The sequence below is a fragment of the Patella vulgata genome, chromosome 4 (genome assembly GCF_932274485.2).
Source record: "Patella vulgata chromosome 4, xgPatVulg1.2, whole genome shotgun sequence".
NCBI lineage: Eukaryota > Metazoa > Mollusca > Gastropoda > Patellidae > Patella > Patella vulgata.
This window is the reverse complement of record NC_065882.2, coordinates 58966858-58978997: the sequence shown is the minus strand read 5'-3', so window position 1 is coordinate 58978997 and position 12140 is coordinate 58966858.

Genomic DNA, 12140 nt, shown 5'->3' with positions numbered 1-12140 from the left:
CAAAGAGGTCAGAATTAACATTGAAGTCAGTGGGGAAATTAATGGTGGTCTGCCTCCAAACAGATCGAGTTGTCTTCCCTTGCAGTCAAAACAATCAGCGAGACGAAGTCTTGTGTGGAGAGTGCGAAATTCCTAATCGCAAGAGTAATGAAGCGGATATAATTATTGTCACGTGTTCCAACCAATACTCTTAAAATGCGTAGGACTGAATAACATAAACAAATTACGACCTGTTAACGACAGCAATGGGCGACATTTTCGTTTGCACGCGTACAGCACATAATACAATATTTTGAATACAACATATACAACCTGGAACTATATAATAATATGTTAAGATGGGAATACGTATCGCCGATTCTGAATTACATGGAAAAGGTCTCTCGAATAAATGTAACAACAGATTTTCGGAATGGCCATGGGGGGCATGATGAATGACTAAATCGACCGATTATTAGTGATCGTTAGTTATGAAAAATGTTTTGTTTTTTTTTTTTTTTTGTTTTTTTTTGGGTGGGGGGGGGGGGGGGGGTCGGGCTCTTCTGGTCTTACTATTCGCAAAATACAATATTATGAAAGTTGAATGTCTAAAAAGAATATCAGTCCAAAGACATGATATGAATTGAAAATTTTGCAACAATTGATATCCTGCAACATTAAACCAGTCGGCACCACCTATAGGCTTAAGTGTTCGGTTATAAATCTCTTTATATTATCTGATTGAATCCAAGCCGGAATAATTAATAATTAATCTGAACAATTCAAATGAAGATCATGCAGATGAGTTGTGTTTTGACATGAAATAAAATGACCAAAACAAATCAATAAGCCAACTTAACCAAACACCAACAAGACAAATATCTCACCAAAACAGTCATAAACTTAAGTAGCCGAGAACTCACGGATGACCAAATAACACTTCTCTCCCGAGGGCTTAAATTCATCCCAACGAAACTAAAAATCAACAGTGACCAATACATCTCTAATATATATAGTGTGGATTACGACAACTAGCTCCCGGTGGTAAAGTGGATTACTTACGTCATCAAATAGCAAGCATCATCTCAAGGCCTACAACCAAATTTGATAACCTAACCAAAAATGAAAGAGAAGCTTTACATCAACTAAAAAATGACCAAGGGATCATGTTAGTGCCAGCTGATAAAGGCAAAGCCACCGTAATCATGGATAAGCGTGAATACCACGAAACTGTGACACAACTACTTGATGATACCACTACGTACAAGAAGCTGAGGAAAGATCCAACTGCAATTTACAAAACTAAACTCACCAACCAACTAAAATCACTTTTAGATAAGAATCACATAACTGACAAGCTCTTCCATCAACTAAAAACAACCCACCCAACAGCACCGTACGCCAGAGCTACTATCAAAATTCATACAAACCCAATTAAAGCTAGACTATTGATTTGTTCGCAAGATTCTGTATTTTATAATACAGCACAGTTTCTCTCTAAACCACTCACGCCTTTAGGGAAGTCAGCAGCCTCATTCATCAAAGACTCCGCCGAATTTTGTCAGGAACTATATCGCCAAGACAATGCAGAAGTAATGATATCGTACGATGTTATAGATTTGTTCACAAATATTCCCCATGATTTAGCCTTAGAAGAACTTAAGATAAGATTAGACAACCTGTCTGAACCGCTGGACAGCACACTTACCAATAACGACCTAATAGACCTCACCAGAACATGTATTCAAGCAACCTACTTCACCTGGGGAGCCCGTTATCACCTCTACTAACTGAAATTTTCATGACCGCGTTTGAAGAGAAAGCCCTGGCAATATCACCCGTTAAACCTATAGCCTATTTTCGCAGAGTGGATGACACGTTTGTCATCTTAAACAGCATAGAAGAACATACAACCTTACTAGAACATCTTAACCAACAGAACGACCGTATCAAATTTACATCAGAAACTGAAAATAATGACACCCTTCCAGTCCTTGATGTAAAAGTAGAGAGAGAAAACGGCACCCTAAAAACCAGTGTATATAGAAAACCAACGCACACAGACCAGTACGTACATTTTAAATCCAACCAACCAATCAGTATCAAAAGAGCAACTTTATCATCCTTAGTAAAACGAGCAAAAAGAATTTCAACACCTGAGAAACTAGATGCAGAGATGACCTACCTCAGAGAAGTTTTTACCACCTTTAATGACTACCCACTCAAATTAGTAGAAGATGTAATAAAGAAAGCACTATCTGACAACACCGAATCCAAAGCACAAGATAAGCCACCTATCAGAATCACTATCCCCTTTAACAGCAAAATATCATACCAAATATGAAGATTGTTGCAACAAGCTGGTATCCAGGTAACCTTCTCAGGCACTAACACCATAAAAGACATCCTCCAAGCTAATGGTAAATGCAAGTCAACCAAACCAACGTCACCAAAGGCTGCGTTTACCAAGTCTTCTGCTCATGTAAAATCAGCTACATTGGAGAAAGTAGGCAACCATTAGATGTTAGACTTAACCAACACTACCAAAACCATATAACCAGACCTCAGCTGTAGCAGACCACATCCATCAAAATCCAAAACACAAGATACTATGGGAAAAGACAAAGAAATTAGCAATCCACCAAAACCACACAAAGAAAAGGAAGATTTTGGAAGCCATCAATATAAAACGCCACAAACCAACATTAAAGGAGCTAAATCGCTAACATTTGGGACCTAGAAATTGACAAAAGTGGGTCGCAACGCATATAATACTGTAATATGAATGTATATAAACTGATTTACATTCAATGGTTTCCGTTTTTACTCCAATTTCAAATCCGTTATGTTCGGCGAAATAAGCCAGCAGTCTCAAGCGAGTGCAAATTTCTAGCGTCTGGTTATTCCAGTCTACATTCACCGTTTGAGTTGGTGCAATGTGTTTAGACTCGTCCCTCAAGTCTCTTGATACAACTGGGGCTGAAGCGCATTATGGTACACGATTCGTGTACCAATGGTAAAATGTTTATTTTGTCTTAAATATTGGATATCAAAAGCCCATCTTTTTCCGATAAGATCACAACATGAATGTTGATTTAATTTGACAAATAAATCGTGTTTTCAATGTTGAAGATTTTGGATGATATTGAGTTAGAGACTTAGCTCCTTTAAATAGAGACGAAGGCATCTATCTACCACGTGCCTATGATGCATTAATCGCAGGAAATTGAATTATACTAATTATAATAACTGCAGTATAAACTCTGAATCACAATAGTACCTGAGTTTACCCTCTGTGTCTATGTGGTTACATATTAATGTATTATAGTGAAGTGAAGTATAATAAGTGAATATAATAAGTGTTTCCTATCTTTTGTTTTCTCATCTACGAAATAATTAATATGTGGTTCCCCTTATAATTGTGTGCTATTATATGATTACTTTCAATATGTTTTTATAAGTTTCCTTCTGATCTGTTACTAGATTAGTGGTGTGATAAAATCTCCCCTAACCATTTGTGGCTAACCAGATGTAATTTATTTTGTATGTTATTATAAGTTTCCCTTTGACCTGTAACTTTACTATTATCAGTGGTTTCCCAATATGGTTTATTGGCGATAATTAGTTGTTATATATTTTGTGTATATGGTTTCATAAGCTCTTATTCCTATATAGAAGATTGACTTAATAACGCAAAGTTAAGCAGTTTTATTCTCCAAAATATAATCGAGATTGGCCCTTTAATGCGTTGCATTAATGAAATTGAATCACAATGTGATCCTATTAATTCATCATTAAAATTGACGTGAAACGGGGTGTTGGATTTTTCTCAATAAAAAGCTCATTGTATGTGTATGCCTACGTAATTTGGAGACGATGATGGCATCATGCATTGTCATCTGTCAAATTTCCTTAAAAGAAACCAGGCAAACCCCTCCTGCAAAAAGTCCGGGATCCGCCCCTGAATGGATGCCATGAACATAAATCAAAAACGCATCCGATATCCCAACTTCACTAACTATTGAATTTCATCCTATAGAAAATCCCCCCTCAACCCGCCCGCTCAGACGCGTAAATTGTAGGGGTGTGTACTCCCCCTTCTCCCGCCTGTAGGAAAAAAATAGCCGGTCTCAATGTTAATAATTAACATGAATTCCCATGCGTAGTAGGCCTACTCAATTTTAACCAACTCATGTGTTTTCTGACCATTATAATTCTGCAAAATCTTCCAACCAAAGTCCAGGAAATGACTCTAGATTTAAAAATTCCTCATGGGGAGCATTCCCTGGACCCACCCACCCCTTAGAAAGCTCGCATCTGCGGTGCTCGGATCATATTAGGGACCTATCAGTCGGTTTCATTTTTACTAAAATCGACCGCCCTACCCCCCCCCCCCCACCAACACCAACAAAATCGCTCTGTATACCACCACAAAAAACCCAACAAAACAAGCTATACGCTTAAATGGTGCGGGGCAAATTAATCTCAAATGTGGATTGACCCCAAACAAATTGCAAAAGAAACCAATTCAGGTTGGTTCAATCATACTTTATTAGACAATAACATACTCAAATTCGGCCGATGTATGCCTAGGCGTAATTAATGTAATTCAATGTGGCGGTCTCCAGGAGATTTCTGAGAGTGATATATTTAACTAGTGCGTTTAAGTTGTGGGACAATAAATAGATGTTTTTAAATTAAAATCTTACAATACAAAGAGGTAATAGAGGCGAAATGTTGCGGAAATAACAAATTTGACCAAACCAATTTTTTAAAAATTCTTTCACATAGTACGAGCCATTTTTTTTTTACAAAATGACTGCCAAATTTGATAATAAAATGGCATTGTCCCCGAATATAACCAGTCACTATCTCGTAAGATACGACTTTTACTATATGTATTAAAATGGTTTTCGGTGTCTCTGGGATTTGAAAATGAATTTTGAAAATCCAACACGATATAAATTTAAAATGGCTACGACTTGTAACATGTCTTTCACATGGTTTTAGATGTCATTTGGTTGAATTCTGATCTCAAAAAATTAATTTCGAAATTCAAAATGGCCGCTAAAATGAAGTCCAAAATTGCGGATATTGCTTTTAAAATATGTCTAATAAGGTTTTCATGGTTACTGAATTCTATTTTGGGTTCAAAATTAAATTTAAGAATTCCAAACATCTGTTTAGCGTTCCTTTTTAAGTGCAATTTTCTTCATTTGGTATGTCTTTGCACCATCTTCACCAGGGTTAAAAATTTATTCGATACATCTAGTGGATCCCTGTTTACAGCCCTTGTGGTATCAATTCCAGGGATGGACTGAAAAGGGGTATGGTAGTTTCAAGGGTCACTAAACTGGTTAATGTTATTGCATAGTTTAGGGCCCCCCGTTAGTCATGAATTTACGTTGTTGTTGACGAATTGTTAAGAATGCCACACGTTAAATATGTGTATAAGCTCGAAAAAACATAGCAAGTACCATAGAAAGTACCATTTACATACAGTTTTTCAAAAATACTCGACTAATATACCAATTGTTAATTTGTAACATATTTAACATCATATCTTTCTACGCGAATTAACAATAAATTGTTCATTGAATAAAACGGAAACATTTTGTATACCTGTAAAATATAATAATATACCATTTGTTAATTTGTAAGATAAGTTATCTAAGATAAGATAAGTTACTCGACTAATATACCAATTGTTAATTTGTAACATATTTAACATCATATCTCTCTACGCGAATTAACAATAAATTGTTCATTGAATAAAACGGAAACATTTTGTATACCTGTAAAATATATACCATTTGTTAATTTATAAGATAAGTTATCTATATGATAAGTTTAGATCTGCCAAGTAATACGGAAATTTACAACACGTTTTAACACTATATCTTTTTACACGACTTAACAATAAATTTATAAATTGTTCATTGAATGAAAAAGAAACATATGTTTTATATAACTTCATGGCGTATGTTTTACTAATAATTAAAGTAATCAAGTAATGCAGGAATTTGAAATACGTTTTAATAACCTATCCTTCCCCTCCCTATTCATGGATTAACAGAAATGCTGTATGGTAGTTTCAGGGCTCCCTAAACTAGTTAATGTTCTTGCGTAGTCATGAATGTACGTCGTTTTTATGAATTGTTAAAATATATGCATTTATAGCTTATAAGCTAAAAACACCAGGTTATACTCTAGAAAACACCAATTACAGTCAGTTTTTTCAAAAGAAATTTCGAGTCTGGTTGGAGAGAACCCCTTGTCATGAAATGAATAACCCTTCTTCACTATCGGTCTAGAATCTAGATGATACCAGAGACGGATCGGGGACAGAAAGGCTCCTGAACCTGACCTCGCGAGATTTTCCTACTGTATGGGGATCCGTTGTGGTTCTCTCCTCCCCGGGACGAAATTTCGTTTGAAAAACTGACTATGAATTTATGTTTTATATAGTATGTATATTGAATACAGTACCCTGAAAACATTATTTTACAAGCAATATTAAAATCGCAATTTTGGATTCTATTTTGATTGTCGTTTTAAATTTACATCATCTTGACTAGGTTTTTTGGTTGAACCTCAAAACCTTTACATAAGACATATTACAAGCCATGTCCAACGGAAACAAATGACGATTAAATAAAATTCCGCCAGTTTGGATTTCATTTTGAATGTCTGCTGCCATGGATTCTCGAAATTGATTTTTGAGATCAGAATTAAACCCAGCGACATCGACAACCACATAAATGACATACTACAAGCTATATCCATATATGGAGAAAATACTATTTTATTGCAATTAATTAAAATTCCGCCATTTTGGATATCATTTTGGATATCATTTTGGCGGCAATTTGGAATTTGTACCATCCTGGATTCTCTATTCTGAATAAACGACGGTTAACTTAAATCCGTCTTTTTGGATTCCATTTTGAATTGCTACCATGTTGGAATTTTGAAATTATCTTTAAATTCAGAGACATCGAAAACCATATAAAAGACACAGTTAAAGTCACATCTTACGAGATTCTTGCTGGTTATATGGGAAAAAATTTTGGCTGCCATTAGCCGTCCATGAAAAAATACATTTTTTGTTTTGTTTTTTTGTTTGTTTGTTTTTTTCAAATTCGTTTTTACGGCACATTTCGCCTCAATAACTGCTCTTGGATTGAAGAATTTAAAAAAAAAAAGTTATTCTCCCACTACTAAAACATACTGGTTACGAGATATCGTTCTCCGAAACATCCTGTAGACCGCCATAATGAGTTAATTAGGCCTACGTTATTTGACCGAATTTGAGTGTGATCTTGTCTGATGCATTATTGAACTGAACTGCGTTGGTTTCTTTTGCAATTTGTTTTGGGTTAAACGTTATCCCTCCCCGGCTATATAATATATCGACTTCAAATTGTCAATAGATTTTTTACATCCACGCCAATGTGTACACGTTCTTTTACGTCCACGCCAATGTGTACACAGGACTTTAGTTTTTCGTCGCACCCATACGTTGTCCCTTGTTAGGCCCTCTGTCCTGCACCACTTACGAAGGGGAACCACACCGGAACACCCGGTCAACATATGGATCAAACACGGGACATAACGGTTAGCGAACCACTGTCTTAAACCCACCCCACCCTCCACCCTCCACCCTCTGCCCTCTCTAGGTATAGAGTATTAAGTTACATATAGAGTTATGATTCTGATAAATTGCACACTACAGTGGCATTGATATATAAATATGCGACAAAACACTTCAAGACAAACATTGTGAAAATGGGTTGAAGTTAATCAAATACAAGAACAGATAACATGGGTACAAATGTTTGATATGAAAAATAGAACTAAGTTCCGTACAGCAACCATTAATAGTCCTTACTGTAACAAAACCAGACTTCCTATATAATAGCACAAGTTAGAATAATAACTGTAGTTGTTGCTGTAGGAAACTTAGTGTGATTTGTTACTGTAGTAATTATCAACTATATGTATATCAAGCATCAAGGATGTATAATATCACATGTCAATCCTGTAACAAAATGTGTCCATCCAGTAACAAAATTAGCCGTTATAGAAAGGACTGTTACAGGACTGCTATTACAGACAATAAATTCTTGATTAAATAATGAATTCTTCCACTATGCTGTTAACTTCTTTCATCTAGGCAAGATCACTCAAATTTATATTTGCTGAGAACAATACAACTTATACCCTGAATATATAAACTTGTCAAAAGGTTGTTACTGGAAAGATTCTTTTAAAAGATACTCATTGATTTTAGTTATCAAATGCTGTTTTTTTTTCTGTAAAATATTTGATCTAGGCAGATCAACTGTTTGTTGTCATTTAACAAGCTCTTGGGGATCTAGATCGTCGGAGACGCTTTCTAAGCGATTTCTGGCTAATAAAATTACTCAGCAATGAAGTGAAATTTTATTTCATTTTAACTCCCTTACCATAAAAACACAATATGTGGTGGTTTAATCCTGTGATGCTGACTTGACAAATATATGCATAATGCATGATGAAACTTACAATGTACGTTTATTATTTTTAGCTTATGGAAACTCTAGACTAGAGGTCACAATTGTCATCCAATTTTGAAATGTATATTTGGTTCCTTTCCATATTCGCGCATATCTGATTGTTACTTTCTGGATTATAGCCCCTGATTGTACGAAAAATAGCGTTTTTAACTTGTGGTCCCTCTAGAGGTTACAATTTTTATCCGATTTAAAAAGCATTCGATTATATCACCGTTACACCATAATTACAGCTGAGTTCACATTTCCTGAAAATGAGACCGTGCTGTCCGACAAAATGGCCGCTCCGCTAAAAGCATATAATATTCAGTTTAGATCTAAATATTAAGGCCATCTGCAGATTTCGCCAATGTCACGAGATGTAAACAGGGCTAGCGCAAACCCTAACCAAAGATCTAGCCCTTATCCTAACCCTAACTCACAATCCTCTGCAACAATCACTTGCCCTAACCCTGTTTACATGTCGTGACCTTGACGAAATCTGCCAGTAGCTTTTACATTAGGATCTGATCGTAATACCCAGGTTGTAGACCATCCAGCGGTTCGAATTTTTTAACCAATTTTGATGAAATTTAACTTATATATCTATACCACAAAGATCTGGGTTTCTTCGATATTGGCTCGTATTGGAATGCAACTTTCTGGATTCTGTTCCCCGATTGTAGGAACATCACGTTTTTAGCTTACGGACCCTCTAGAGGTCATAATTTGTATCTTATTTTCAAAATTGTTCAAATATATCACCGTTACACAATAATTATTTCCGCAAAATCGGACCGAAACTTCCCCGTCAAATAGCCACTCCCCTTTTCGAAAATAGTATAATAAAATCATGTAATACCCAGGCTGTGCACCATCTATAGAGGTCACAATTTTATCCGATTTAGATGAAAGTTAAAAAAGAATGAATGAAGTTTGTGTACCTTTCACTATGAACTTCAACTGTGTGTTAAGGATCAAAAGTTATTGGATCAGTTCGACTTTGGTAGTATCAGACCTTACATTCAAGAGCTATAGCCCCTGCTTTTCACGCAAAATCTGAAATATGTACGGATTTCGTAGGCACTCCAGGTGGAGGGGGCTACTATTGTTGTCCCATTCTGATGAACCTTAAATATGTAAAGGATCAAATGATCTTGAATGATAGGATAGCCCCTTTGCTTTAACCTCTTCCCCGTCAATTTTGTACAAAATGTGGACATATCTTGCATGGCAAACGCTTGTTTCAACTGGCCATAGCAGGGAATTATTTGATGGATAAGGGGCACAAGGAAAGAGTATACATAAAACTCTTATTCCGTCGTTTTTCTAATTACCTAATATGTCATAGATACAACAGACATGAGATGGACTTGAAATAAAGATCGACCGTTCAGTTATCCATCGCGACCCTCGCAACCGCGGGTCTCTTAACCCTGGGAACAGTATAGAGCATAGTGTAATAATATTGCTGGAATTTTTGCTCTTGAAATAAGATGCCTTTATATTTCATTAATTAATATCTTTGGCAAGTTAGTAATTTCAAACATATTCACATATATAGTGTGCACTAAATCAACTTAGTCTGTAATTGACAGTTGACATATAAAAAAGAGCTCTTTATCGAAAACATATGTCACTCATTTACCACCAGAATTACACGTGAGTGGAATTATTCTAATTGCATCATTTAGCTTAAAGTAACCAATCATATCGTTAATTACACAAGTTCAGGGCCATGATCACACTTGATTGTGCGTGATATTCATATGGTTATAAGAGAAACCGGGGAACTTTATAAGGCAGACTTCTATTAGGTTCCAGAGGGCTTACATCTGAGTTCCTAGACAGCCGCGAGGCTGGCTAGGGTAGAGAAATGGTTTTAACTAGTATTGTTATCTATTATGCTTGTATACCTGTATTCAGCTATATATATATATAAAATGTAGAAGCAGACTGTCGCATTGTTATTCCTGGTAAGACAACGTCTTAAGAAACTGTAAGAAGTAAATACACAACGTGAAGCAGAAGTAAAGACAGCTAGAAACAAATTCTAGACGATCACAAGGCTACAGAAATATGTAGTAAGAAAAGATGCATGGGTCGTATGTAGGATGTGGCGACCGGTTTTCTCGCACGCTCTCCACGTCAGACAAAAGACTCATGGTGCTACAATAGCAGGGTTTTCTTCTTCTGAAAGTCTACGTTCTAGAAGTCTTACTTCTACTCACTGCTGTTAAATTCAAGCCTGTTTGTTTTTAATAGAATAGTTACTTGCTTGCAACAATCTGGAGAAAAGGGTACTTGCGGCCAAAATATTGGGTGGGGGGGGGAACTAACACAGGAAATTACATCATTCGTCAACAAAGGGAACATCATTCGTCAACAAAGGGGTCAACAAAGGGGACATCATTCGTCAACAAAAGGGGTCATTTATTATTTTATAATTTAATACTCTGTTACAGGATGGACATAATTTCTAGGGACAGAAATTCTTTTAAAAACAAAGTGGAATAAAACCTATTTGTAACCATTACAAAAATACGTAATTGTTTTTAAACAAGAGTTTACTTTTATATTAATTCATTCAAGTTGGTTTTGGTAAAAATACATATACATTAAGTTTCATCAAAATCGAATAACAATTGTGACCTGTAAGTGTTCACAAACAAAATATGAACGGACCGAGCTAGAAGAACGACGCCTTATAGGCCTAATTGCCGGCACGTCCACGTGAAAATGTAACCGTAAATTGTTTTTATAGAATTTCTATAGAAAACTACACAAAATATTCTACAGGATTGCAAATTGGTCAGGTCATTTTCAAAATTCTCTTTAGGGGCTTTATTCATAGAGGGTGGTTCCCAGCGTGGTTTCCCATTGATAGTGGAAAGTGGTGCAGGATGGAAGGGCTGACAAGGAATGGGTCTTGTTGTTTCGATTGTACGGATTACCCCAGTCATCCCATGGACCTTATATTATAAGGCCCATGAAATAACTGAGGTACAGTGTACACAGAGGCACAGAGGCACAGTGTAAAAAAAATCCTGGCAGTTGGAATTTAATTATGCTGTACGGGCAAAATATCCCCCATAGCACACCCATTCTATGGCGTACGCCTAGTTGGTGCAGAAAAGTAGGATATTAAACCCCATTCATTCATTCATTCATAGATGTACCGAGTGGATGTTTAGTAGTTTTAAAGAAGGCAAATTTCGATTCTTTGGAACCTAAAATATACGTAAATATGGGCGAAAAAGCACATACTAATGTAATACTAGTGTATATAAACTTATATACATTCATATTTTGAATTTTCTGATCACATGTTCATCGAAAATTTATGAGCAGTCCAAATTGAATGATTGACTTCAACCGACTGGAACTATCGTCGTTGCTTTAAGGTGGACCCATTTTCAGTAGAAGTCAGTTGAAACCAGTTAATGTCAGTTCTAAGATCGACAAAACCCCGGCTTTAGGCATAAAGACAATGGGAGTTGAAAGACATAAATATCATACCTTCAAGTTTATTACCAAGAAAAGCCCGAAGCATGCATGATCTATACTTTAAAATAAACAGTTAATCAAAATTAATATGAAAGATTTGCCGAAGGCTCACAAACCTGC